At 40.6% G+C, this 6182-nt stretch overlaps 1 protein-coding gene across 1 annotated transcript in view; it reads left to right on the top strand.

The window, feature by feature from the left end:
* Positions 1-6182, top strand: part of KREMEN1 (kringle containing transmembrane protein 1) — a 29772-nt gene that overhangs the window by 355 nt on the left and 23235 nt on the right. The window lies entirely within an intron of this gene.

Here is a 6182-nt window from a genome sequence, read left to right as displayed (position 1 = left end):
GCCTCTTGGAGGTGGCGGCGACGTCCCTTCCTGCCCTCCAGAGCCGTGCCGGGCTCGAAGCTGCCCGTGCAGGCGCTCGGCGGGTGTTTCTGCCTGGAGCTCGTGGGTGTTTGAGGCTCTCCCCGTGCTTGCTGAACTGGGAGCTCGGAAACTCGTAAGGAAGCGTGATGTAAGAGAAGGAAGAGCAGCACGTTTCTCTATAAAAGTTCGATAGCTGGGTCTGTGGAATGGAAGCATTTAAAGGGAGAGGGGCGTGCGATTGTTGGTGTCACTGGGGAAAAACCTGTGGCAGCAGAGCTAGAGCTTGAAGAGCGAGCATCCCGCCTGTCCGCAGTGAGCTGCCCCAGCTCCCTGCCAAACCTCGGCTCCTCTGACCATTCAGGTTCTCCTTCAGCCAAAGAGCCTGAAGCTTCACTTCCTAAGGTGATTTTTCACTTAAAATTTCTCTGCACCCTTTTGTCCTCCCTTTAGTTGTTACTAATGATTTCAGTACCGTGCTTCTCCTCTGGTAAACATTGTCCGTGCTTTGCAAGATCAGAAGTGGCAGTTCCAGATGGTCACAGCCTCACAGCCATCAGATGTGTGGTCCTTCTGGATACGTTTTCTGTTTTCTTAACTGCTGTTTCTTCTTACAAAGTAGAGTTTACTGTACTTCTTTTTGAGCACATAATTGCTCATCAAGTTTTTGTAGATGTACCTAATTTGATATGGAAAATACCCGCATAGCCATTTTCAGGGACTAAAAAACCTTTTACAAGAAAAAGTTCTGGTAAACTTTCCTTCTTCTCAGATGTAAAACATGAGAGTATTTTCAGAGAGGCATTTAGAGAGCTGCCTAGGCAGGGACCATGTCTAAGGATCTGTTCCCAGTACCATTAGGACGTGCTTGGTGCACACAGTGGATGGATGCTCCTTCCTTTGCCTGTAAGGTTTCTGAACAGAACACTCCGTGTGTAACCGTGTCTCTCACAGCGGGCTGTGTCACAGCAAGGGGAGGATATGGCCCAGTGTGAATGTTTGGCTGCTAAAGGGGACAGAAATCCCTGAGCACAAGCAGCTGGGGCAGGGGGAGGAGGGAAGAATGTGTAATGCCTCCAAATGAAGATGTAGCAAAGGAGAATGGATCTAGAAAGTACTGCCACCTATGCGTCTTCTGCTAAAGAACCTGGAAACAGTGCAAATACAGCAATTTGTAATTTGTATGGCATGTACGGGATCTGCAGAGCTCCTAATCTGCACAAGGTACACATCAGGATCTTTGTCTTGACCCTTAATCCCACAGAATTGAAATGGGATCAGCTGTGTCAGGTTGCACTTGAAACTAGCAGAATTCTGAAATGACAAACGTTGGTATTGCTTTAGGAAGGCAGTTTGTCATATGTTTTTAATACCTATTCCTTTTTTTGGTTTTTTAATGCATGTCCTTATAAGCTTAGTGTAAAGTGCAGTCAAAATAAAGACTTTGTCACCATCATTTGCTAAAATAGGAGAGAAACTTCTGGAATTACTATATGAAAAATCACTCCATTTGTCAGAAATGAAAGTGAATTAACAACCATTTTTGCACATATTACTGTGCTGCTTTCCACAGAATGTTTCTGCTTCACCGTGTGATGTCTAACAGTTTCTGTTAATTCAAACACTGACATTCAAACCTTGTGGCATTTGTGCTTTCAAACATCAGCCATACATAATTTCTCAAGTGGATCAGAAATAAGAAGTGTGTGAATAGATTACCTACCATTAAAGGACTGTTTGAATTTGGTGAGTTTTGTGTTACAAGGCCAAAGAAATGGAAATGCCTTCAGCAAATGTAAGTTTTGGTGAACAAATGCTATTTTACATACTCAGTGCAATAAGTTATAATTTCTAGTTTCTGTACGTATAGCATTCATTTAATTTCCCCATCAGAAATGTATGTGGTTATCAATCTTTTTTTCCTTTCTCTGTTTTCTTTCCATTTAGCAATACTGAGTCACCACGTCCTTGGTTTTTTCCCAGCTGAGTCTTTCCTTTGAGCTGTTATTCCAGCCTTCTCTTAGAAACCTGGTATCTTGTCATCTTATTCTGCCTATGCCTTGGTGATTCAGAGAAGCAGTTCTACTTGATATGCCATAAGCAAGCCTCATGAAAATACTTTACAAATCTTTTTTTTTTCTATCTAACTAGGCAGATAGGGGATGAAATAGACATTTCAGCATATCATGCTTGTACATGCATAGAGCATAACTCAAAATCCAGAGTTATGTGAATGGATTTAATCAGGATGGAGCCAGAGAAGTAGGAGGGAGGCAGGGATTACATGCTGCCAGCTGCAAAATTTTCATTTTTGTCATATCACACCATAATAGTTGTGCAATTGACCACTCCCTTTATCCACACAGTGGCTATGGCCCATCCTGATAAAATTGCCAAAGGGATTCAGCCTGCCACACTTGACAAGGCAACAACAGTTTTAAAACTTCTCAAAGAAAGAAAACAAATGGGTGTATTAAGGAACAGAAATTCTTATGGGGTCACATCACACATTCTTACTTCCAGTGATAAAGAATCACAAGGCAAGCAAGTGTGTTTGCATCTTGTGGCTGAGGACCAGCCAGCAGCTGCAAGGCTCTGGCTAATATAGCATGTTTGTGTTGTACCAATAAAAAGGAAAAAGGGACAGAATGCATTTAGAAATAATAGGAATTGTCTCTTGTGCTCATAACCTAACTTGCCTGCTTCCAGCATATTCCAGAAAAGATCTGGCCGGATTTTTTTTTTAAGAAAAGAAGTGCTGAAAAGTGATTAGCTTGACAATTAGAGTCAAAATTTCACAAGGACAGCAAGGTGACATATATGACAGCTCACACACTGCTAGGGAACACAAGTATCAACTCTGCATGTCTGTACATTTCCAGGAATGTACATTTTTACAAGACAGATGCTTCAGTCAAGATTTGATCAAATCTCAGGTGGCATAATCCAAGTATAATCAGATATTCACTGTGGCTACTCTCTGGCTTTTCTGCATTTGAGGGCTTTCAAAAATTTTAGGTGTGTGTGTGTGTTTGCATGGATATGTAGAATGAGCAGGAAGTTTTAAAACTACATGTGGACTGCCCCCACATTGTAAAGGAAAAAATGATCAGCTAATCAAGTGCCCTCATAGCATGACATCAAAATTTAACTGTCTGATTTAAGAAATGGGGAGTTGTTTTCTAGGAATTTTGAAAATTGCATTTTTAAACAAAGATAATTCTTTCATGATGCTTTTTCTTTAGCTTGTATCAACTGTTCTCTTTCGGGGGATTTTACTGTTACAGCACAGGCACAGAAGCCTGATAGTTTTGGTGAGTGGTTGTATTATATTAGTATGAATTGGAATAGAAAAGTATTGAAATGTAAAAATACTACACAATTTTTTTACTTGGGTAAATCTAAATCACACTTACACTTCCCAAAAGCATTTATTTTGCATCATAACATAATATGGAATGAGATTTTTCTTTTTCCTGACCACTCATATGATAGTATGCAAATTAACTTTTGGTTCAGTCGATAAAACTGCATCTTCAAAGAAAACCATTGCAATGCTAAAAATATTTTTAATAATGACCACAGAAGCCATATTTGTGTCTTTCATCTCCTGAAGCTTCTTCTGGTTTTAATCAGTGTTCCCACATGAAGAACTGTGGCAACCTATGATAATAGAATCCCTATTCACATCTCTAGGGAAACAAAAAAGTTCTCATTTGAAGAAGGTGATGTGGTGTTCTGCCCCTTCCACCCGTGGGCCCCTGCCTCTGTCACTGCCGGGGTATCTTGGCATCAGTTAAGTGGTTTCTGTCCTTTCCTCTGTGCGTTACTTTCTCATTGAAGTGTTTCTGCTGTCTAATTATACCCTTTCAATCAAATTAGAGACTGCAGCATCTGGTTAGTGCCTGTAACTGTTGCCATCTGCACCTAGATACAGTGCTTTCATTTAAGGAGGAGTGCTTAAATTGCAATCTCCAGCAAGAACTAGAACAGTTTAGATAGAATGGAAATGACTTAAAACTATTCTTGGAATACTATGTAAGCACATGCATCAGGCAACCCACACTGAGTCATTATCGGACCTGGCACCCTTGGTTTCATACCCTTATATTCTGCTTAAGCATTTTCCTGACTTTTCTAAAAGGCCATAGGAAAAAACAAGTGAAAACTGAGCAGGCAGTTATACCATGTAAATTGAAGGAACCTTTAATTTTTGGTCCAACCTTACAGAACATTTCATTACACCACTGTAATGAAACCCAAGATTTAAATAGCAGCCACTTTCATTTATCTTTCATTAATCTGCAGATCTTTAAAAGAAAACCTTGCTTTTTGTGGGGCAGTAGTGGTAGGATAATTTCTGGCTTGGGTAGGCTAGTTTCAGGTTGATAATTGTTATCAGTCTCTCTGGACACTACTCAGTGCTCCAAGTAGCTTCCAAAATATTAAGCAAACAAAGTGGTTTGTTGGGGGGTTTTTTGTTGTTTTTTGTTTTTTTTTTTCTCTCCAGTGGAATAGGAAGAAGTTTGTCATTCTGAATTTTCAGTCTCAAAGCTATGTAAAGGCCTCAAACTTGGAAAGTACTCTTAAGAAGTCATTGAAACCATCCTGAAACCTCCATCTCTTCAGTCTGCAATTTGTAGTGTCTCTAGATAGATGCCTTTGAGAAAATCATTGGAAGCCAATGCAGACTCTGAAATGTCAGTGATTTATCATCAGTAAAAAAAGTCAGGCTATTATAGTCTGCACTACCTTAATTTTTCAAATGATCCTGAAGTGGCGCCCATGTGGAGTGCAGGCAGCCATGCAGTCCTAAAGTAACAAAGGAAAATGATCATTGTAAGGTCCCTACATTGAAGAAGAAACCAACACAGATGGAAAGAATTTCTACAACAGCTGCTGTTTGATCTTCCAAATGTTGATCTGGCTCTAATAAAACTAATTGTGAACCTGTATCACACACTGAGTATTCACTTATAGTGGACAACATCCCTAGTCTTGTTTTCTGCTTTTTTTGTTCTGGCAGTTGTCACTCAATACATACTTGCCTAGTCTCAGCATTCATTTTAAAAAGTTACTTGCTGTCAACCATGCACCTGATGTGTTGAAAACAAAACAGTCGTGACAAAAAAGTGCTGTCCATGTTTTCTCACATTAGCCCAAACAGCACCTGTTGGAACCCTTTGTGACTAGAACCACTGCAAAGGTTCTCTGATTAATTATCTCTGATTAATTCTCTTTGCAGACATCCCCATGACACAATAGGAGCAGCAGGGTCATTAGGCAGTTAATTGAGTGAAATCATCATGGACACTGATTCTAATCACAGATTGACATAAGCCTCTACTTCAGTCTATGTCTGAAACCCAGCTGACTAAGATCTTAGAGCTATGAGGTCACACACTTCTAGATTTGAGTGGTCACAGCTTTCTTCATGTCCTGTCTGACACCCTAGTGTTTCAGTCGAGGTTTATAGCTGACAGGTTAGTTTGAGCCTTGTGTGCATGAACAAAATCCATGTGGCAAATCTATCAAGCACAGTGGTGCCCACAAGGTGTCTGTCCTTCCCCTGCTGTCTTTGTCACTGGGAGAGGACTTGGATACAGTGCAAGTTCTGTCATGGTTTACCATAATCTTACCAAACTTCAAGGAATAAGGCTTGCTGGAATTCATAGAACCGGTATTCATTTCCTTGAGTCACAGTTGTGGTGTTAAATTCCAAGTGAGGGGCTTCATGCCCTGAAGTGTCATGGAAGTATCACTCAGCCTAAGGCAGATGGATCCCGTGGGTGCCACGACACAGAGAGGTGGTTCTTGCTGGTTGATTTGCTCTTTTCCCCCTCCCTTTTGCATAACCTACCAAAGAGAAATCAGGTGGTTTGAGTAAGCTGAAGACTTTCACCAACAGTGTTCAGTCTTTTCTGACTGCTTAATGACCTCATCTGAATTAGTTTTGTGCAGATAAATCTAGGTGACCTTTTTTAAGCTCATCTTTTCACTGAATTACTGCACCGGTGGTACAAGACGAAAAGTAGGGTGGAGGTTGTAAGCTCCTGTTCTCCAGAATCTCTTAGGATTTGATTTTGGATTTGAAATAGAGAGGACAGTGGCCTTTCTGCAGACAAAACATGCACCTTCAGCTCATTGGGAGTATTAATTTCATG

The sequence above is a fragment of the Sturnus vulgaris genome, chromosome 19, assembly GCF_052056855.1.
Source record: "Sturnus vulgaris isolate bStuVul1 chromosome 19, bStuVul1.hap1, whole genome shotgun sequence".
NCBI classification, from domain to species: domain Eukaryota; kingdom Metazoa; phylum Chordata; class Aves; order Passeriformes; family Sturnidae; genus Sturnus; species Sturnus vulgaris.
Note: the sequence above shows the minus strand (reverse complement) of the source record. Positions and strands in the feature narration are given on the sequence as shown.